This window comes from Pinus tabuliformis, chromosome 3_1, assembly GCF_031772625.1.
Source record: "Pinus tabuliformis cultivar Carrire ecotype Pingquan chromosome 3_1, CPIR1, whole genome shotgun sequence".
Classification (NCBI taxonomy): Eukaryota; Viridiplantae; Streptophyta; class Pinopsida; order Pinales; family Pinaceae; genus Pinus; species Pinus tabuliformis.
In genome coordinates this window covers 834,578,490-834,603,608 of record NC_142301.1, presented here as the reverse complement: position 1 = coordinate 834,603,608, position 25,119 = coordinate 834,578,490, and positions in this window count along the sequence as shown.

Below are 25,119 nucleotides of genomic sequence, written 5' to 3'. Positions count from 1 at the left end.
CTTGGTGTTGAATTACTTGTGAGGGAAACGGACGCTGGAAGCCTGTACGCGATAAAGGTGTTGATTGTAAAGGTGATTGTGTGGTTGGGATGGCTATCCTGTGTTGCTGTGGGGCAGCTTGAGGTGAGTGAAGCTGTGACTGGTTTCGTTAATTTTCCAGAGGTGGGAATATCTTGCATCCGCAATTTAGCGGTGTTCATCACAAGTATCTCCAAAAGGAGGCTTGATCTCGAAATGGGTGCCAGGGATGTTCTGGCCACCCTAGGAGGCCGCGAAGTGGAGAGCTTTCATGGTATTGGACTCACCACGTGTAAGAATAATAATAAAGATGCCTCTGTTGTAATGCTGTCATTTCACAAGCCCGATTCTTCGACGAAGCAATTCATGAAGTATGTATCCAATTCCCATAACGTGCAGTCCATCGTTTTGCAATGCTTGCCTTTGAAATCTGCTGCATCTGTTGCTGAGATCTGTCACTGCAATGACGGATGCAAATGCATTGTAATTTGCACAGTGGAAGAGCTCAGGACTCTTCTTGCTCGTCGGATGCCTGGAATACTAAAACCACTTCCTGAGTCCAAGTGCCTACTGCCCTCTGTGGGCTGCCTGAGAAATGGCTGCCCTGGATGCAACGAGGGTACGTTGTATGTGGAGCGATCGGGATGGGGTGACCCTGAGCAGACTGATGACTTTGAAAGCCTTACATTGAAAGTGGGTAACCCCAAGGTAGGATTGCCTCCTCCAGCCTGTGAAATACTTGAGCATTACGATACCCAGAAAGAGCGTTCTTGCATTTGCATTCCACTACGTCCACCAGAGAAAGATGAGTGGACAAAGCTGCTGAACACATCTTTCAGGACTAAAGATAATGAAGAAAGAAGAATCAGCGCCAGGGCTTCAGATGCCATGGAAAATTACACGACTCAGGAAGTCAAGCAGACTTGCATGGCTGGGAGAAGAGGACAGGAGGAGCTAAGAAAAGGATTAATTGTAAGATTTAGCACTCCCTCCCTAATATTGCCAAGGTTAACAGAAATATCAATCAACCTTGTTCTAGTTGGATGGTTCAGGGTAGATGGCTTCTCTACCTCTATGGTGGCAAGAAAGGCAGTCAAAGTTTATGTTTTGGGCAGTAAAGACAGTGGATTTGCTGCCAATGCATTTCTAAGGACAGCCCTGGTGAAGTCTACGAATACCAAGTCTGATCCTGATGATATCAACTCTACTGAAAATGACAGCCATAATGCCAGTTTGTGCAGGGGTAGTCCTTGAGATAATGTGCATTGCGTCAGGCAGCGTAGCACTAGGAGTTATTGGTATAAAGCCGTTTAAGACCTGGGTATATAGTGTTGTGCAAGCCTTGGTTTGGGTGAAGTGGGGAATTGGCAGCTATCTTCTTGGCGAATCATATTCAGAACCTAATTCGGAATATAATTGGAAGAGTGGAATTCTTGTGTATTCTTCTTCCTTCTTCCTCAATTTTATGTTCGCCGCAGTTGGCACTACTCGCCACAGTGATAGTAGCTCTGTGTGAGCTTTGTAATTAGCATTAACCAGAATAAGGCTTTGTGAGATTTTCTTTTCAACATCAAGCCGATCATAATCATGTAGCCTAGTGAATCTGAAAGCTTTGGATGGATTATAGATGAAACGTTATTGTTACTCTTTGTTATTTTCAACTTTATATCAAATGTTATTTTATTTTATTTTTCTCTAAGGTTTTTTAAGAAGTTGTTTAATGAGGAAGAGGAAATGAATTCAGCACCATCAAAAACATTTAAGATAGCTAAAATTTTGAAGTTTAATAACTATAACTTGGATTTACAAAAATCCTTACTTGATTTTCTTTAAATATAATTTGAATCTCCATAACTTTCAAAACAATTCCTCTACCTTGTTAAATTACTCGTGTCTATAATTAATTTTTTTATATTCATTTATAATAAATCAAATGGGTCAATCCTGCTTTTTCATTCTCTTTCACAATAGATTGAATGAATCAAACAACTTAAATAAGTAACCTGAAATTAGTTACAGTATAAGTATAGTCAAACAACTTTAATAAGGATGTACCCTGAAATTAGTTTCAGCTCTAAATTCCTGTGGCTACTTGAAAAGATGGGAAGTCATCTCAAATTAGAAGAAAAATAATCGTGAAAACCAATTATTAGGGCATTAGAAAATTTTATATATATACATACACTCTGGGGTTGCTGAGCGATATGTATTTGGAACACTGGAATGGAATTGAAATATGAACTGTCTGCTGTTGAGGGAACTACAATATGAGCAATCTGTAGTTGCGGAAAATCATTCTTAAAATGTAAGTGATAAAAAATGTTGAACTATTAATATCTGGTATATATTGAATATATCCACTAGTATTTGTGAACATAATAATAGTTATGAGAGAAGCGCATCATAAGAGAGATAATGTTATGTTAAAAAACATTAGAAGAGCACAACAAGATCTGTGAATGTGCGGCTTCACCTGAAGCGTCTAGCTCTAAATATTTTTATTTAGTTTAATTTAAAGAAGTTATAAATTAGTTTGGAAATTTGATAAAATTTAGTAGAAATTTCTGAAAATTTGGATTATAGTTGTCAAATTTCAAGATTTTGGGTGCCCTGGGGTTTTTGATGTGCTGCATTCAAAAACTATTTAAACACAACATTTTGATTATTTGAATTTTTTTTACCAGAAATCTTCCATCAAAACAAATTTATAATATCAGTAGACAACATCATTTTATTTTTTTCTAAATCAAATCATTTATATATATCTTTATTCAGCCTACAGGCTCATTCTACAGCCGAGTATAAGGGATGTGTAAGTCTGTCCCTCCATCATTTCCTCTGAAAAAAAAAGGTTAAAAATTATGTTCTAAATAGAAAATAATGCTAGTAAGAATAAAAAAAATGATGTTTAAATCTTATAATTTGGTTATTGAAAAAATATTTTTATACTAATTAATATTGATATATACTTAAAAATATGTTTAATAAAAAACCATTTTAATTTGCATCATAAAATGTATTCATGTATTTGGTGTTATATATTTTATCTACATTCCAAATATAATTTAAACAATGAAAAATAACACATTGTATTTTATAGTGTAAAAAAATTTATAGATAAAATAATTTAATCTCCTCTGACATAAATCTATTTATTTGTAAAAAAATCAATTATATCCCTGCCTTATCCCCTCATCATAAAAATCACCTCAAAGCTTCGAGGTGAGGAAGATAACTATGTACGGAGTTTACAAATTGTTGGGAGGGGTTGAATGTATCCAATCACGGGCATGAGGTTTACATGCGCAGCAAAGAAAAGACCTCGTGTATGTTAACATCATGAATTTTTTTTATTTAAAAATAAATAAATCAAATAAATTTAAGGAAAATGCTCTGTTGTTGGGTTGTTACAACTCCGGTATGTTTAGGTTGTTGGGTATGTCTTTTTTGTTTATATGTTCCCTATATGTTAAGATATTCACTATTTGAGGTAAATAATTTATGATCACAAAAATGTGATCACAATCCAAATTGAAACTTTATCATTGTCCGTAGTATGTCAAATTAAAATATAGTATGTTTTACTACATCATTAAATTAATTATGTTTTATTATATTACTAAATTAAAATAAGTTTTTTTTGTCTTTTAAAATATATCATTTTAAAAGGTAAATAATGTTTTTTTATAGTTGTATATTATTTTTGATATTATATTAACAACAATATTTTGTTTTCGATAAATATGAAAAAAAGTTAGCTAATGGAAATGTCCAATCAACATTTTAATTCTTTTTATTCAATTTATGAGTATGAGAGGATCTAAAGAAGACTGCATCAGAACCTAGTCAATAATCGTCTTTGAATCTTTAAAACATTGGAAACGTCCAAACAAAATTTCAATTATTTTCATCCAATTTATGAGCATGGGAGGATCCAAAGAAGACTGCATCAGAACCTAATCAATAGCCACCTTTGAATCTTCAAAGATATTGATTGACTTGATGGATAACCACTTTGCACAATGTAGGACCCCCCAAAGTGCAATGATCTTCACACGGGTATTAGTACCCATCCCACATCAGACTTCATATGGAGAAAATAGAATTTCATATCCCATTCAAAATTCTGTAGACTTAATAGTTTTCAGGGTCAATGGGAATGTGGCATTTCATTGGATTATATCATGTATGAGGGCATGTGATTGGCATTTAATTAAGAGCAACAAGCCTTATATGTACCCCAGTGTTGGGGTTATTGATTATTGAACTCCTTTGTCATGGCCTTAGCAAATATGTACCCTTCACTCAAGTCAAAATCATTGATCAGGCATGTTAAGCTTTCTCTACCATATTATAAGGCTTGGATTAAGTTGTTTGATCAAAATTAGGCAATGTTGACTAAAATCCCTATAGAATTGAAGTAGAGGCAAAGGCTAGACAAGAGAATAGGAATCTAGATTGTAGATGGTTGGTGTTGGAATAATTAATCATTGATGTATAATGGATGCCATATCTATCTTGATTTATGTAAAAATATGCATGTTTTCATGTCTTCTACAACTAATTTGGTAATCTATGATAGTTTCAGACACAATCATTTTGTAAACTTGTACTATGATCCAAAAAGGTACATAAGAAGGAAGGCGAGATCTTGCTAGTCGATTCCACTGAATGGTTATAATTGCCTAGCTCTATGACTATGTAGGTCCCACTCCCACAAATATTATCTAGTTGCTCCATCAAAAAAACCCACTAGATAATTGCTCCATATATTCAAAAGTTGAATACATCTCAAGGATCCCTTCTCCAACATTGGCCCTATTTCATTGTAGTATGTGGCAATCTTCATGCAATTACACTTGATGTCCAATGAAGAATCCTCAAATATATTTGCATGCTTACTCCTCCAAATGCCCCAAAAAATGTAAAGAGGAAGAGTACGAGATACCTTGTAACACAAGATCCACTCCTGCAAAAAAGATTCCAATAAAGTGGGATTCCAATCAAAAAATATATTTAAAATATTCAATACACTAGTCCAAATGAAGATCACAGAAGGACAATTAAGGAAAAGGTGGGCCACATTCTCAAGTTCTGACTTACACAATGTGCATCTCCTTGGCTCGATAAGACCTCTTCAACATAAGTTATCCCATGTTAATATCTTATTTTGCTAGGGAAGCCACCCAAAAAAATTTAGCTTAAGGTTAAGGTTCCAATTCCAAATTTTTCGAAACCACCTTATGTCCTCAAAACCATGATATGCTTGGGTGATATATCAATATGCCTCCTTAACTGAGATATGACCCTATATTTATTTTCCATCCCATGTGAATATAGTATCCTTTTTAATCACTCATATACCAACCAAGGATAACTTGAACATGTACCTATCCCATGATACAGCCAAATCACCAAATAAACCAAGTTCCTGCGAGCATACCCAAGAAGGATATAATGAGATAGGATCGTTTAAAACCCATATTTGATTTAAAAAGTAAAAACCCAAGTTATGGATATACTTGATAAAAGGGGCAGGAAGTGTATGATTCCAACAAATACTCTAATGGGATCTAACCCAATCTCCACCATAGTGCTTGATCTAATCTCCCATCACAAATTCCCAATCAGCTAGTGTTTTACTTTCATCAAATTGTTCCATATATATGAAAGCGAGCATTGAACCCGAGCCCCATCCTTTATCCATGCCATTATAGGTTGGTTTCTCAAGTAGTTCTCCTTAATAATCCTTTGGCATATGCCATTACCATTTAAAGCACGCCATAAGATGTTAGCGAGCAGATCACATTCAAAATGCTCAATATTCTCTAAACCCGAACCTCCATCCTCCTCCTGTATGGAAATTCCTATAAACAAATAAGATGGATCTTATTGACATACCTAGATCCCACCTAGATAAATTTAGAAATGAAACTATTTATATGCTTCATGATTTTTTTTAGCAGAATATAAATATGCATCCAATAGACATCAATACTCTACGAGACCAACTACTCTAGGACCAACCTAACCCCCATAGTTAACCATTTATGAGACCATAAAGATAGCCTATGCTCAAATTTACCAATTAGCCAACACCAATCTCTTATACCATAATTATTTGGTTTTAAATAAAAATAAGGTACTTGAATACTCCATCCAACAAAGTTGCCTCAATAGCACATAAATTTGTAATCTTTGAAATCTTGACCTCTTCAGGAGATGCGAAAATAAATTAAGATTTTGTTTTACTCATTTAGAGCCTCGTAGCATCGTCGAAGGAGAAAATAATTTGTTGTAATATTTTCCATTTCATAATATAATCCTTCCTAAGAATAGGAACCTCATCAACAAAAATAATGTGAGTAATGGAATTTTTTTTGTGATCCAATAATACGGGAAAGACCCACTTGAATGTGCCTCTGAAATCATTCTACTCAAACCATCAATTACCAACAAAAATAAAAGAGGGGACAATGATCATCCATATCTTAACCATCTTGATGCCTTAAAGAAACAAGAAGGAACTCCATTTATTAAAACAATGAAATTTACCGAGGAGATGCATGCCTAATCCAATCAACAATCGTCACTGAAAGACTAATCTTATGCAGAACCATTATCGAAAAACCCCAATCAACACAGTGATAATATTTGATCAAGCTTAATTTCAATAACAACACATCCTTCTTTTTAATGTTAATGAAATGCAAACAGCCTTGTGCAATTTCCACTGCATCTTGTATCTGACGATGTTACAAGAACCGAAATTTCTCAAGTGAAATGAATTTAGACAGAGTATCTTTCAGCCGAGTTGAAATAATATTAGATGATTGAGTTGGATATTTGTGGCCACTCGCCTATTCCAACTAGACCTCCAGTCACTTTCATCATTTTCCTTAATTATATCAACATTTACTATTTTTAGTAGTTTTTCGGATCCTTAAGTTTTGACGTTGTTTGGACCCCCTAAGTGTGTTTTTTTATGTCTGCGGAAGGCCTATAGCCATAGGCATGGCCCTACCGCAAATCTTGTAGTACTCGGAGATACATTTCTAATGAGACATTGTACGTGCCAAACATAGATCATATGACCATATTACAACCCCACGAAGTTGGCTATCCAACCCCAACAAGGCCCACAAACTCTTGGCGTTCCATATCCTAAGGTTAGGCTTTTTGTTTCTTAGGGCACCCCTTTGTTTTTCAACAATAAAAGGGCCCTTAATCTTCATTGTAACATAGTTCATAGGCATGTAGATGCCACATCTCTTCTCAAAGATAAGTTACCATCGCCAGAGCTAGTTTATTTCCATTCTATATGTAAGCATCTTTCAGTTCTTTGATATTAATGAAACAAAGATTTTTTTTTGCTACATCTTTGTGCTTATGTTTATATCTATATTTTGTGGTGTTCCTACATAAGTATGGATCAGTGGTATCAGAATAGTCTGCTCTTTCTCTATTTTTCTTTTAATGTCCCCAACAAGGTCGGGGTAAAAGGAGTTAGGGATCGAACTAGTTAAACCTTTCCAAGACTAGCCTATTACACAACATTTTGTCACTGTCCCTGTACTCCCCGTTCCTTGATCCTGGAGAACCTCTACAGTGAACCCTGCATGCTTTGCCTTCATGGAGAAACTCCCATTATGTCCCTTTTCATGAGCATATCATTTCCCTTTTGCACCATTTCCCCTAAAACTTTTGTTTTGCCCAATTTATAAGACCAGCGCTAATGGCCTTTGTCTCCCCCACGCCGATGTGTAGAGATTAGCACTATTCCCCACACCAATCGGTGCGACTGAGCTTTGTTCTAGTCGCACTGGTCCTGTTATGGAATTTTTTTTAAATTAGAGCTGAAGCTTCCATCTCTAGAAGCTTCGTAACAGAAGTTTGGTAAATGGTTTGGCCAGATGGGGTCAAGGATGACAGTTTGGGCTCCTTTCCCCTATAATGATGGAACTACCTCAAGGGATAAGTCCTTCTCCCATAAGAAGAGTACCCATCTCCTATCCATATTTCCTATATAAACCTCCCTTATTCCCAAGCACAAGCTAGTAAGAGTGTTGGATGAGTGTGAGTATACTATTTTGATTTGACAAGCAAGCTATTATAGTTATAGCCATCTAGTTGTGTGAGGGAGAAGTTCGTTTGATTTGGAGTGAAGTGTAAAGGGAAGAGCCTTTAAACTATTGTTGTTTGAAGCCATCATGAAATGCTAGCAGAAGTGTGTGGGAACATGGTCTTGTCAGAGGAACACTGTGACATTAAGACGAATGGTTGTAATCTCTCTTTGATATTAATATATGAAACTATCGATTGATTTCCTACATGTTTTATAATATTACATATTCATGTCTTAATGCTTCTTGACTCATTAAGTAGGTTGAATTGCAATTTGTCTATTATTATGTTTGTGTGTTGTTGTTGTTTACTTGTTTCAGGAGCTTGAAGAAGGAAGCGAGAGATTGCTGGAGCGAACAAGCAAGGACATTGTCAAGAAGGATAAGCAACCAAGAGGTAGGCCCTCTTGATTGATCCTAATCTAAGGAAATCTTCCATAGAATGTATCTGTTGTGGCTAGACCCATTATAAGGCTAGAGGATTTCATTCGTGTCCGCACTTATAATTTTACTTCACCACAAATCGGTGACTCCACTGGGGAGATCCCATTCTTTTGTTTGTTTTGGATTTCATGATTTCGTGAGAACTTTGCTAATTTCGTGTTTTCCCTTTTGTTCTGTTGATTTTCTCCTGCTTATTAGCTTAAGTCTAAAATCCATAGTAGTAGTTCTGGTCCCTGTTTTGAAATTTTATTATTTTTTCTTAGTTTCCTCAGACAATGCGTGTAATCAGTTGACATTCATGCCGATCAGCGCGAATTGCAGAGGAACAGTCGTGTCAACCCACCGCTGGCGCTCGTTCTCAGTTGGGTAGTCGTGCCGATTCCTGCAAGTGAAGATTAGGGCTAGACCCCAATCTTGGCCATTGTGTTCTACTCTTGTGTTTTTGACCTTGTGAGCCTTTTGACTATTTTTCTCCCTGATTAGAAAGCTAATTTTCGTTTGGTATTTCTTGCTTGTAGGCTTGTCATCTTGTTGTTTGATTGATCGAGTCATTGAGTGGCCAGCGACACTGGGACATCTAGCTAGTCGTCCATTCAATAGCTTGCAAACTCATCGATTCCAGTTGTGGGTGTGTTTTCTCCTTGCATTTGTTTTTAGTCCCTTTTACGACTTTGACCTCTTTTTACACAAGTTTGAAAAAGTTTTGTTTACTAGTTTGAACGTCCTTTTCTGGCATAGATTACATTGTTGGTCTTGTGTTTGGAAAATTCTATGTTTCGTCAATCTGAATGAACTTCTCTTTTCATGTTTTCATCTGCTTGAAGAGCTCATAGTCTCAAAAAAAATTTCATTGAAAGATTGTATGTGAAAGTTTGTTTCATTGTTTCATGAGAAAATATGAAATTCTAGCTTGTTGCTTCATTATGATTCGCATCTCTTAAAACTAGAATTGCATCAACATTTAAAAAGAAAAAGAAATTTGTTCATTTCAAAAGGACTAATAGATAAGTGCTTGTCAGGAAATTAGGAATTGGAATGCATTTTTCATTAGTTTATTTTTCAAAAAATGAAGTAATGAAAAATCATTTCATTTTCAATTGCTTGATTGTTTGCATTTGGCTGAGTAGTTCCTACCCTCTCTAGTGCAGACATTTCATTGAATTGAAAGGGTCTTGTCCCATTTAGTTGCATTTTAGGTTTTTCGAGTAGCATCGCTAAGGCCTGAAAACGGAAACTTAACTCAAGATCAACTCTAAAATGAATTCAATTTACCTAAGGCGCATTTGACATTAACGATCACATCTAGAAGGTCTAGGCTAGAGATGTGTTTCGGCATCTGTAAACCTAGCAGCTTTCGTTAGCTTCGACATTAGACAGCACTAGCATGGATTTGTGCTCCCCGTACCGTCGCGTATATAACGGGAGACCCCACTAAGCTGCAATACTTTTATCCTTAGGAAGCCGAGTCGGCCGCCTTGCGAACGTGATACACTGAACACATCATTCGGGGAGATTTCCTACTCGTACTTCTTGGTTCACCAAGAGGTATTTTGCAATTCACAGTTTCCTGGTAATCCTATTTACCTAGCTCATCTAGAGTAGTCATTTGATCTTTTTGACGCATTAAACTTAAAAGATCATCCGAGCACTTGTCCTTTCGAGCTCATTTCCAATCGAAAGCGATAGAGTCATCTTTGTTTCTTTCTCGACTCTTAAAAAATGAAAGAACATCAGTGTCTTATGCGTCTTAAATAATTGATTTCCCACAATCCAAAACATCCTGTTAGATTTTTTACCAAATCATTAGTTCCCTTAAAAGGACATTTTAAAGCCTTGAAGTTATTTGTTATGTCGGCTAAGACAAGGTCATCGTGGTTGAACCATCTGGTTCACTCATTTCTTCTTCCTCTCCTCTATCTGAAAGATTGTACGAGGAGCCACTTCCCGAGTTATCAGAGCCATTCGAGGACCAAAATGTTGAACTCGCAATTGTTTTGAGTGTTTAACCATTATCATCTCGTCCTCCACCTACTTTCAGGGTCATCTACTGGTCTTGACCCGGAATCTCCGAATAATCCCGTTCGAACTCCAGAGAACTCGCCAACCACTGACGGTCAACTTGGACTGGTTATCTATCCTCTGAACCCTCTATTTGACGCTGTTGAGATATCACCACAGTGCCCTTACAGTCCGTACGATCAACTGGGTGTTCCTTTGGAACTATCCCCCAGTACACGTTTAGTTTTTCGCCATCGTTTGTTTCCAGACATGGAACCCTAAGGCGATGCTCCAGTCACTTCTTTGGATGAGTCTGAAGTCTCAACTCCACACACTGTTGAGGGAGAAGAATTGTAGTTGCAGTTCCCTCCTGAGGGTTTCCCTTATTCAAGTGGTATTCCTGCCAGCGTGCCACCCAGCTATGTGTCTTTAGGGCACTTAGTTTTGGGCACACCGAGTGCCTTGTCACTCTACCATAACTCTGTTTGGGCATCAAGCGTCAAACCTACGTTAGGTCCATTCATCACGAACACAACTTCCCAACCAGTTGTTACTTCAATCCCGGTGCAACCCATCGTCCCGAACACTCTTGTATCATCAATCCCAATTACGCGTCAGTCGCAACCGGCAATTTCAAAGATTGTCTCTGCCAATTCTTCTATCTTGTTAGTCAGTGGCGAGATTGTGCCACCGTGTGGGGGGGAAACCTAAATGTCTCTATGGTGTCAGGTGTCGCTAATGTGAGCGACTCACAAGCTCACATGCTTGGTATAAGCCAGCCCTCTTCTGGTATTATTTACAACCTTGCTGACCCTACTAGATCAAGCAATGTCCAGTACCAACAGGTCCAAAATCCTGGTGGTTTGTATGGATCAAACAATGTTCAGTATCAACAGCCCTATGGGGCTCAGTTCCAATACCAAAATCCTTATGTTCCATACGATTCTCAAGGATTGGTTAATCAGCCTTACACCATCCCATCTGAGTAGTACATCTAGCATGGCTATGGCTAGATTCAGTTCGGTAATTTCCCGGGCATTGTTCAAGTACCCTTGCAATAGCAAGGACAGCTTTTTCAACAACCATGGCAGCCTTTGTTACCACAAGGGAAACCTTTGTTGTAGCAAGGGCTTTCCGAGCAACAGCAAGGGCAGATTATACCGCAGCAAGGTCACCTACAACAAACGCAAGTTCAGCCCTTCCAACAGTTGCAGCAAGCCACGCAACAACAGATGCAGTATGTTATGCATACCTCTCAACCCATACCCTCGCAGGGCCAACCTTTGCAAACCTAGGGATAAATTTTGCAACTGCAAGGTTAGAAAAACCAACCTGGGCAGCAGCAACCCTTGTATACCTATCAACAAGGGCAACCCTTGCAGGGACATGTTCAAGGTCAAATCCTGCAGTAGCAGGTGCAAAATCCTCTTATCCAGGGCCAACAAGTTCAGAATCTTACCGGTCAAGGGCACCAGGTACAAAATCCCTAAGTCCAGGGGAAACAAGTGCATCAACCTTATGCCTAAGGACTACAGGTCCAGAACCCTCTTGTTTAGGGACAACAGGCCCAACAGCCCTATGTTACAAGACAATAGGTTCCATACCCATATTTCCAAGGTCAACAGGCTCAGCAGCCTTTCAACCCATACATTACATATCAGCAACCTATGCATGGACAGTTTCAAGGTATTCAAGGTCTGAATCCTCCCTTTGGTCAAGGTAATCTGCAATGGGGGCAACCTCAGATGCCATATGGCCAAAATCCCCCACTGTGGGATCAAAATCCTTACCAACAGAGATGGGCTCCTCCTTATGGGCCCGCTTATCGACCTCTCATGCCTTTTAAAACTCAATTACCTTTCTTGGCTACACTTGAGATGCCGGATGTATCGCGTCTTACGAATGATCCTATTCTTTATTCACCGTATTGGCCTCTAATGCCAACCAAGATACCAAGTGATTTCCCAAAGTTCGATGGAAAAGCTAAAGAAGATCCTCAGGCCCATGTGATGACATATCACCTCTGGTGCTCATCGAACTCATACGTGGACAATTATATTCATCTTCGTCTTTTCCAAAGAACCCTCACGGGTGCCGCAGCAAAATGGTACATCGAGTTACCTCGAAGTACTTTTCATGACTTCAATTCGTTAGCCATGGCCTTTCTCACGCATTTTCAATTGTCGTTTCGTTACGAAATGGGTACCTATCTGCTCACATCGCTTAAGCAAGACACTGCGACGCACATCTTTGATCATATCCATGAATGGTGATGTAGATGTCGACTGATCAAGTTCGAGATAGTTGATCATTTGCTCACCAAATGGTTTACCAAATCGTTCATAGCCCCAATTGCTCGCGATATAGCCATGGGTGGATGCGTTACTAAAGAGCAAACCATCGCTCGTGCCTAGTACTTGGATATGGTCTACTCTCAATGTGACACCTTATACTAATTATTACCCAATGCTCCGTGGCCATCATCCAATCCGGCGACATCGAAGTCGCCCGCTGTCCCTCTTGTTGATGGAGTTATTGGTTCAGTATCCCATGCCCTTGTCAAAACTTCTTCCAAACAAAAGTCGGTCTCGAATACTGCTCCCAACAATTCATCTCAAAACCCTCCACACCCTGGTAAAACCTTAGAGGTCCATGCTGTTCAATCTACCACAGTGGACAAATCCTCGAAAGGAAAAAAGAAAGGCAAAGGCAAACCTAAAGCTGATGCCCTGAAACAGGGTCCTCCCAAATTGTTTGCAAGCAAATCATCGCAACGGAAACCTAAGTATCCTTGCCTCATTTGCAAGGAGTATCACTATACTAAGGATTGTACACGATAATCTGGAGTTAGTCAATTGCTCAAGGGGACCCCTGTTGTCCTCAGAGAGCCTTTTCCATCTCAACAGACTCAGATGGTAGACCAAACCTGATCTACTTCCTCTGGATCTCAAGTGTTCATGATGAGCACGCCCATTAATGTGGCTACCCGATCGAAGGATTATCAAACTCCAACTCCCACAGTAGGGAAGGAAAAAGAAGTTCCACCTTCTTCTTCTACCCTGGGTTTTGGCCCTTTGCAAATCAAGCACCCTAACCCTGATTTCGCTCCACGACCACCCTCTCGAGGTGTGCTACGGAAATCCTCATACAATCCCAATGCTCGAGCCGCTCAACACTACAATATTGTTTAATATTTGGCTCAGGCGCCGTTAGCCATGTTGGCTCTCGAGGTACTCCAAAGCTGCCCATCACAGCAGAAATCTTTGTTGTCAGCTATCAAGGGCATCGATCCCACCGATTCTAATTTGATCTGTTTCGATCTAGAGAACCATGTTCCGAGGCTCCCTCGTCAGATTGCCTTTCTTATTCAAGTAATTATTAATGAAAATACTATCCACTACACTGTCATCGATGAAGGTGCTTCTACATGCATCATGTCAACTGCGTGCTGGAAGGCTATTGGTTCCCCTACACTAAACCAGTCCCCGAACACATTAGAAGCTTTCGATGGGCGCGATTCGCGACCCTTTAGTGCCTTACCCAACCTTGCCATCACCTTGGAAGGCAAGACAGTGCAAGTTGAGGTAGAGAATCTCAATTATAATCTTCTACTCGACCGAAGTTGGAACCATGCCATGCATGTCGTGGCCTCCTCTTTGTTTCGTGTGATCCATTTTCCAAGTCCTGAGTCCAAGTGCCTACTGCCCTCTGTGGGTTGCCTCAAAAATGGTTGCCATGGATGCAATGAGGGTACGTTGTATGTGGAACGATCGAAGGGGGTGACCCTGAGCAGACTGATGACTTTGAAAGCTCTACATTGAAAGTGGGTAACCCCAAGGTAGGATTGCCTCCTCCAGTCTGTGAAATACTTAAACATTACGATACCCAAAAAGAGAATTCTTGCATTTTCATTCCACTACATCCACGAGAGAAAGATGAGTGGACAAAGCTGCTAACCACATCTTTCAGGACTGAAGATAATGAAGACAAAAAAGTGAGCGTCATGGCTTCGGATGCCATGGAAAATTACACAATTCAAGAACCTAAGGATACTCACATGGCTTGGACTAGAGGATGAAAGAATCTCAGAGAAGGATTAAAAGTAGAATTTAGGACTCCCTCCTTATTATTGCCAAGGTTGACAGAGATATTAATCAACCTTCTTCTAATTGGATGGTTCAGGGTTGATCGTTTCTCTACCTCTATGGTGGCAAGAAAGGCAGTAAAAATTTATGTTGTGGGCAATAAAGAAAGTGGATTTGCCGCCAATGGATTTGTAACCACAACGCTATTGAAGTCTAAGAACACCAAGTCTGCTGATATCTACCCTACTGAAAATGACACCCATATTTGCCAAGTGCTAACCTTTCGAGGTTGTCTTCTAAACCTTACAACATTGTCATTTATAGCAGGTGCCGCCAACTTGGTTTGCTCCATTTTTTGGGCCGTGTTTATGACATTTGAAGGAAGCCATGATAAATGGTATGATATATATTCCATCAAACCCTATATACCTAGAGTTGCACTCATAATTGTAGCCATTGGTGTTGCTTTAGGCATGGACTATCTGCATTTTTATTTGTCTTGGAGGGATAGAAAGGATAGAAAAAAGGGTATACTAGCAAATACTTCCAAGAAGCCAAGAAACGCTCCTCCCATAATGCCAGTTTGTTCAGTGATAGTTGTTGAGATAATGTGCATTATGTCTGACAGCGTAGCACTGGGAGCTCTTGGTAAAAAACCGTTTAAGAAATGGGTATAAAGTGTTGTGCAAGCTATCTTCATGGTGAATTACATTCAGAAACTCATTTGGAATATAATTGGAGGAGTGGAATTCTTGTGTATACTTCTTCCTTCTTCCTCAATTTTATGTTGGTTGCAGTTCGGTGCGATTGGTGCTACTCGCCACAGACATAGTAAGCTTGTGTGGCTGATAAGTCTTTGTGAGTTTAATTTATTTTAACATTTAGCGGATCCTCATTATAGGTGTCCATTAATATTGTGATATTAAAGTCCATATCACTTTTGTTTTTCAAAATTTTCCATCTGAATCCAGATAATTAATGTATTTTACTATCTTTCATAATGAATCTAAAATCAATCCTTCTTTCTTAATGTTTTTTATTATTTTTATGATGAGTTAAATGAATCAATCCTGCTTTCTTAATGCTAAAAGGATTCGCGGCATTCTCTCTCAATATCTTACAAAGGAACAACACGGCTTCCTAAATGGCAGGAATATACTAGAGGCAGTGGATATTACACAGGAATGCTTACACTCAATGCATACGAAAAATATTGGAGCTGTCATTCTGAAAATAAATCTAAAAAAGTCTTATGATTGCCTGGACTGGAGTTATCTGATGTGTCTGCTCATTAATATTGGGCTGAGTGACCAATGTACAAAATAGATTATGGCATGTGTGGAGGGAGTCAACTTCCCCATTCTCATTAACGGATTCCCTACTTCATTCTTCTCGGCTGAAAGGGGGCTCCGGCAAGGCTACTCCCTTTCTCCCCTTCTGTTTATACTTGTAATGGACACTCTCAGCCTTCATCTAAGAAGGGTTGTTTCGATGGCGACTGTAAGACCACTTTGCATAAACAGAGGGATATATTTTTCTCATAATCTGTTCGTAGATGATATTCTACTCTTTGCAATGCTCTGTAGGCAAACATGGCAAAATCTGCATGTCATATTAATATCTTTCCAAAGAGCTATAGGTTTATGTATAAACGAAGGCAAATCATCTTTTCTTTATGGAAAGGTCAATATGGATGATATGGACTACATTTCACAACTCTATAAGATTCAAACAATTTCTATCAATGAAGGCATGAAATACTTGGGTTATCAATTGAAACCCATGGGATACTCCTTATCTGACTGGTCTTGGATCCCCAACAGATTTTATAAAAGGATATCAGGATGGGAATTCAAATGCCTATCCTTAGCTGGCAGGATGATTCTCACTCAATCTGTGCTTGCTCAAATTATTGTATATTGGGCACACCTCTATTTCATTCCTAATGGTATCATCAAAAAGTTAAACAGTTTAATGGCCACCTTTATATGGGGGGGGGCTGCAAGGAGAAAAAGAAATTCCATCTCACAAAATTGTCTAATATCACTATCCCCAAAAAAATGGGGGGTTGGGGCATAACGAACCTTCGCCATTTTGGTGTGGCACTCTTATGTAAATCCCTATGGAGAGCGGTTTTTGGAGATTGCTTATGGAGTAATGCTATAAAAATGAAATATCTGAGGAGAAGAGATTTCATATATTGGTACAGAGATATATCTCTGGGTCCTTCAAAAGGGTCAGCTATCTGGAGGAGTTTCCAAAAGGTGTTTCATCTCTTCTACAAGAATCTGGTATGGAAGTTTCAAACTGGAAACAATATTCTTATCGGCATTGACCCTATCATGGGAGTAGAAGTGGAATCCCATTTCTCTCTTCAACTTTTAAACTTTCTTCATAAAAAAGGTTTATTTTTCTGGGCTCAAGTTATTAAAGATTGGCAGGGAGCTATCCCGAGATGGAAATCTACTAGTGAATTGGGTCTAGAGGGTATAATCACTGCTCAATGGGAAAAAGCTATATGGGAGATGAAACATGCAGGGATATACAGATCAGAGGAAAATGACAACATGGTCTGGAGAGATGAAAGAGGCAGGACAAATGTCTTGGTAAGAGATATATATCTATCCTTAACAGGAGATCAACATGAGTTTTCTCGGAAAATTTTTCCAAATTCTTTCTGGAAATCAGGGTGTCCTTTAAAAATTACACTTTTTTCCTGGTTAGTATTCCATAATAAAAACCTCACATGGCCTAATATTCAAAAATGGAACTGGCAAGGCCCAACTATATGCTCAATCTGTGTATCTAAGACATAAGACAACTTGCACATGTTTCTTTATTGCCCACTCACTCTGAACCTGTGGAGACAGCTGGCTAATAATTTTGGTTTTACTATCATTCCTCATTCCTCCATTACGGATGTTTTCGAATGGTGGAGTGCCCAGAAAATCATATGGCGGCCTATTCTTCCTATTGTCTGTTGGTTTGTTTGGAAATGGCAGAACAGAAAACTCTTCCAAAATCCCAGGGAGGATTTCAAACTCCTATATGACAAAATCATTCCTTTCTATCTCTCAATCCTTCCATATATTCCCCAGCATTTGAAGCATCATGAGATAGCAGACATCCATCATCAATCTATCTTCCCACAGGCTCATTTTGATGGCGCTGCTAAAGATGGGTGATGTGCATGTGGTTTTTACATATGTATTGATAAGGATCAACATTATTCTGTTTACTGGAATGGTGGCATTGGGACCAACAACAAAGCTGATGCCATGGCTCTGCATGGTCTACTCACCTGCTCTTTTTTGGACATGGGTCCCATTCAAATCTTTGGGGACTCCAAGATCATTATTGAGCGTGTTACCGGCATACAGTCCATAAAAAATGACAATCTATCAAGATGGCTACACAGGATACAATCATTATGGAAGCGCTCACTCTATCCTATCTCTCATGTCAGGAGGTCTCAAAATGAGGAGGCTGATGAGCTTTCAAAGAAAGGCTTGAAATCTCAATGCGGTGTGTGGTACCTGAACATCACAGTAGAATCCAACACATACTGTATTCAACCTTTCTCTATGCTCTGTATATAGCTCAGTATTTATCTTGGTATGTTTCATGAGCCCGTTCACTTATTTTATATCACATGAACAGGTATAAGTTTTTGACTTATTTTCCTCCATGCATAGAATCATTATGTTTTCTAACAACCATCATTTTTGAACAATCATCACACATATGGACAATGAGCCTGAAAAGAATGAAATGTTTTTGATGTACAGTTTTATCTTTTTCCTTACTGACCAGAATATGGTCAATTTCCATTTATGTATTTCACTATTATAAATATAATAAAAATACAACTTTTTCTTTTTGAAAAAAAGTGTTTCACAAGGTATTTTATGGAAACGAATTAAATTCTAATAAAAATAATGTGTGTGAAATATTGGAATGGAATTGAATTGTTACGATTAAGTTAATTATCAAATTTGTGTATTTTGTTCGTGAGGTAAGGATCTGATATCAAAACATATATAAATTATCTCTTGGATTTGAACTTAGAACTTAGAGAAAAGGACGTAAAATCTCTCGAGTTGTATACTAGCAATTGTCCCAAAAGATACAAAGAGAGGCCGATAGGATTATTAAATTGGAATTGTTGAATTTTTTTAGAAGAGTTAATTGGTTTGTGGAAAACCTTATTTTCTTAGACTGGATCATTGTACAATTACTTTTCTTTAGATGCTTTGTTTATATCTATATTACAAGGAACACATTGAATGTCTTATTTCATTTTAGAGTAAGTCAATTACCCAAAATCAAGAAACCTCTATAGATGGTCAAGCATATACGAAGCTTGCTAGTGACCAAGGCAATAACCACCATGACTATCCCCTACCAATATATTTCATTGAAAACCATAATTGTATATTGCATTTAGAAAGTCAAAACATAATATTAGAAAACATGTTGATATATTGCTATTAAAAAGTTAATTCAATTAGAAACCATGATATTATTATTATATTTTATAAAGAATAATATGCATATATAGAATGATACTACATTGAAAACCATAATTGTATATTGCGATTAGAAAGACAAAATATAATATTCGAAACCATGCTAAGTATGAGATTACAAACCTTAAATGTCAAAGGGAGAACTTAGAAGTTGGAAATTAAATTACCACAACCATTCCGAAGACCATGTCTATAGAGAACCATGGTCAATGCCAAATTAGGAGGCCGGAAGGCAAAAACAAAAATAAGAAAATACCAAATCAGTGCTAACATTACATGTAGCAAGAATAAAAGAAGCACTTCTTCCCCATGGATGCCTTCCTGATTGTGATCTCACGCTCGCCTGAAGACGACCATCAAAACATGAATACGTACGCTCACCTGAAGACAACCATGCCTGAAGACGACCATCTAAACATGAACACGATCGTGTTAGAGATTGGTTCATAGCACATGCTATTGTGTTAATAATATTTGACTAAATTAAATGTCGCACAACAAGAAACAATCATTATTTGCATGCATAATGAAACACCATGGCAAATTATGCAGTGCAGTAAAAAAAGAACAACATGCAGTTTTCAATAAAAAAATTATTTTATATTGTCTGCATACAAGAAATGATCCAATGGGTGCAGCAAGACCTCTACAAAAACTTTAAACAAAAAACTTGGGTCAACTAGCATGTGATTGCATAAAGCAGCGCTTCCTCGAATGGCTATCCCTAGAGGCCACACTGCTTCCTATACAATCGAATTAGAATATAGCTAAGAAAAAAAAGGCATCATTATGCTAGTAATAAAGGCAAAATAAATCCAAGTACCACAAATATAATATTAAGTATGATTTAAACATACAAGCATACTAGTAAATCCAAGTATCTAGAAAGGAGCAATTGGCGTAAACCAACAGCTTTGGCAACTTCTGCCATATCAGATGGAAGAACAGCCCCTCGAGCCTCTGCCTTTTCAAATACTTCCTCTGCATTTAAAATGGGTCCAAATTCATCTTCACCATCATTCCCACCTTGATCACCCTCATTGTCCCTACCACCACCTTTTCCCCCTTCTCCTCCTCTAAAGTTTTCATTGTCATTCCCTCCAAAGCATCCTCCGTCACCACCATTATTAACATTTGAAACATCTTCTTTAATATCCGCACTATTTCCTATTCTTGACTGAGATAGGCTTAGATCTCCTCCAACCATTTTCAAAGGAGCAGTGACAACTTCAGGATCTTTAACTGATTCAGAATCAAAATCCCTCTGGCATTTAACCTTGAAAGGCCTACCTGCCTTAAATCTTCCTATTGGAAAGTTTGTAATTAACTCTATTGTATTTTTCTCTCCTCTACAATGATTAAATCTTTCGGTTCCATATATGAGGGGCCTTTGAATTTCAAAACTGAGGGCATTTGAAACTCCATTTTTGCTTGAATTTCCAAATTTAGCTTGACTTGTAAAAAGTGAAAGGCTTGCAGCCTCATGCAAGTACTAAAAAGACAGCCAGGCATATTTAAACTCCACAATATGAAATAACGGGGAAATGAAGAAGAAAGACAATCCACCACTCTGAATATCACAATTTATTTCAAACTCTTAGCCTCCTCGAAGTCTATAGTTCTAGACCTTAAGCTAGGGGTGAAATTTATTTGAGCACCAACTTCAATAGCCTTGAAGTGTTTTGTTGGAGTACACAAGATTTACAAGGGACTTGTCATACAGCTAGAGACAGCTTCTCCCGAAAAGGAATACAAAGAATCCGACTTTGGCCTTGTGAAACAAATGCACGAATACGCCTGCGACTCGACACTCAACTCTGAGTAGAAAAATAAGGGATTTGATGCGCATAAAGTCACTGACTATCTCATGTCGACTCGAAAGCGCTGAAAACTTTTTAACAAAACGATGCGTGATACTATAATTTAAATGTGCAGATTAGTCGGGCTTCTCTTCCTCTCAAACAACCTGAAATTCGAGATTTTGCCTAAAATGAGACATTCAAATCCAAAATTTGAGAAATGCTCTATCAAGTTAGTTCAAATACGATAAAGAACAACCCATGTAGCTATAGAGCTTAAAATCACAACTTCAAGATGCACCAGATCACGTCTTTGGGGGTTTGGGGATTAACATGTGCTGTGTGCCATCCTCTACCACTAACTAACTATCATTGCTCCCATCTCATGATGTGATAGGCATTATGTCTCACACCTTATGTATGAAATCACTAATCACAATGCTAATCCACTTTAAAAAAACAAATATTTTTGTGTATAATAATTTTTAAAAATATTAAAAACAAACCATACTTGATTTGCATTAGAATTCCATAAAAAATTCAAATTTATTTATTTAAAATAAATATAATATGTAACATTCATAATATATTTTTTCATAAAGTTATATTCTATATCTATGGGTGACTTAACACTTCAAAGTAGGTTGGTTCTATTTGTGGAAGGTTCACTCAGCATTTCCCTCTAATAGAAAAGATATGATAATCATTCCCTTCACATTCTATATACCCATGTCTACATCACTATTTTTTTTATGGATTGCCACAAGATTTTCTAAAGGTACTTACGGTGTTTTGATAAAGATATCCATTACTTTTCTGAACATACCTCCACATATTTAAAAGGTACTTACGTTCATCGATAAAGATGTCATTACCTTTAAAAAGGACCGCTAATTTTAAGCCATTTACGTGTTAAATCTTGTATATATAAAATGGGTTTCTACCATATAAGGTGTACTTTCATCAAAACCGAAATTGAGCTTTGGGATTTGCATAGTGCGTTCACATGTTTTCAACCGAAATTGAGCTTTAGGATTTGCATTGAGGTTTAGGTAATTCAGCATTGAAATGTGGAAAATGCTTTAACATGAGTGTAATGCCTTTACAAATTTGATTATATTTGAATCCCAAAATTGACTGCAGTACAAAATGGCCACTGACAAACATTTAAAGCGTGTAAATTTCAATAGTAACGCAAACATGTGATCCCTTTCTCGTTGAAATGGTTTTGATTGGGTTGGCTTCATTGCTTATAGTTACGAATCTTTCTTGTCCCAAAAGGCAACTACAGTCATATGCAAGAAAACAAGCAAAGATGCCGTTTCAGCTTCACCACTCTTTGAGTCAACTAGTAGATGACAACTTTGCAAGCAATTATTATTCCACCATTTATGGGTACAGCAAAGCAAAAATCATGGTTCCTTCCACTTGCTTATAACTAACGGTAAAAGGTAACTTGCACAGGTAACAGTCAGGGTTTTGTCACGAGATCGAAAACTAAATAGTAAATTCATCTCGTCGCGAGATCGAATCACCATTGGCACCAGTCCAATATATCTTCTTTTCTTATTGGCTAATTATATATATATATATAGAAATGAAAATAAATGAATTAGATATTATATATTTTTTATAATTTATTAAAAATAAACGTTAATTTAAAAATAAAATATTTTTAGTGATTTTATGATAATTCTAACTTACAAAACTCATATATTTGCATAAAAGCATTTAAATCAAGTTTTAAATTGAAAATTTATGTTATTAATAATACTCTTAGTTTTTGAGATTAAAAAGTTACAACCTTTGGTAACAATGCCTTTTAAAGTTCTTAATATTGTGAGCAATAACTTTAATTGTTGGGCACATAATCCTCTAGGGGTTGGTGTGGAAGCTGAACAGTCAAAGGGAGTCCAAGAGACCACTTGGAATATGAAACCAAGGGTCACTCCAATGTATTATAAATATATATCATTGTGAATAATAAGGCATTCAAGGTTTATGTTTCATATCCTTGGTCTTTACCATAGTGATGCTTAACATTGTATCAGAGCAAGTTCCTTTTGGCCTTGCTCAAATTTGAATCATTAATTTTTTGTGGTACAGTGATTTTGGGCATTTCTCTACCTTTGTGCAAAATTGTCCCTTTGTCAGCTACTTCCTTACCTGGTCTCTGTGTTGTTTACAGTCTTTGAAATAGAAAAAATAGCCTCCTAGTTAACACTTCATATAACGCTCCTCGTAGTGCATTGAATGTCATTTCTTCTGCCATTATTCCATGTCCAATGTTGCTCTGGTGAGCGTGGAGACCAAGCGGTGAGCATGGAATAGTTTGAAAGTTGTGGAGGATTGAATGCTGGTGCGCTCATGATTGACTGTCGAAGGCTCAAAATAAGGTAATATCGTTCCTCCTACCAACATAGATTACACATTGTTGGAATGACTGTGTTTTGGCAAATCTCATGTCTAAGTCATACACCCCCCGTGCTGTGACATCGTGTTGCTATCACAATTGTGTTGAAGTGATAGTGCTATTGTGACTGTGTTTGAAGTGATGTGTTGTATGGTGCTCTTCTCCGTGATTGTTTCTCTTCCCATACCAATGCTATGAATCGTCATTTTTCTGGAATCGTGGCATCAAACCACCATACCACCCATCGTGGCTCCGCTGAAAAGTTTCTCCCATACTACAATTTCTCTGCATACCATGAAACTTCCATACGAACGCGTTGAATGGTATTATGTTAAATCGTGTTATATATTATAATTATCGACTCTACGAAAATTCCACTCAAGAGAGGCCCTCCAAAGTGCCTCCTCCATACTCCGATTATAATACATATCGTCGTCACCATACATTGAACATTGTCATTTGTTACCTCCTCCTCCCACTCCCAGTTTTAATATGTAACTGTGGTTTTATATATATCTTTCATACGACCCACCAAGATACCGATCCTCCTCTAGCATACGACCCACCAAACTATCGTGGTTTGTATCTACCATACCACGGTTGGTCTTCTTGCACACTGTTTTCACCAATACCGCATTGTCACTTCCTCATTACCTCCTTTAATAAGTTTCATATAATGTTACATTGAACACTGTCATTAACTCCCATACGTTACGTTGAACGTTGTTGACTTGACTATGTATATAACTGAATGGTGCATGTCGTAATGACTTATATATGTCAGTAAATGTTGTATTGGATCAACAGATAATTCTTTAGCAAGGTTATCCGATATTTCAATTGTGGTTCAAAATCCACCATTCGAACCTGTGCCAAATGAAGCAGTTGGTATGATAATATTAGAAATTGCATTTGGAACGACTGTTCCATTTGGAATAATTTGTGGAATTGTAAATCTCGAGAAGAATTCATTGAGTGGATCAAATGGATGCTTGAGAATGATGTAAGTGACATCCTTTATCTCACTTTCCATAGAGACGCAGATGAGGAAAATCACATCCTACATGAGAAGATTGAGGTAACTGACTAACCCTGGTGGAAGAAATATCTGTGTCACATAAGAAAACAAGGATGAATACGCAGATCTTGTTGTGGAGCATACATTAACCACCAACCACATTTCCATATTTCTTCCATCAAGCCAGTGTAGAAATTTACTACCATCGAAGCAAGCAGATCGAAAAAAAAAATCTAGTGGACTTGGACAGGCTGACATAGTTATTGTTGTTAATTCTTTCTTGAGGCAAGTTGATTATAGCTAATGATTTTTCTGTTGTTTCTGAGAACACACCTACGTCGTTTGGATCTGTGATCTTAAATCAAGGTTGTGCAACTAGGTATCAAAATGGCCGATTATTGAAAGTGTGTGATCTGGTTTCAATCAATTATTTTGGCTATTTTAAGTTTCAAGTCTTCGATTGTTCCTTAGGTTTACTGTCATTTTCGACTTCTTCACTGCCTACCTTATCTGCACTAAGCTTCGTTGTAAATTATTTGGATATTTGTTTCAATGCATCATTGTCGTTCCACATGATACACCCCTCCCATGCAGGTTTTTCTCCAAAACCTAGCCTTATGTCCACTATGCAAAAGAATTATTGGAGTAGCGGGTCCGTTGCCCTCCCACACTTCCTTTTGTCCATTTAAGAA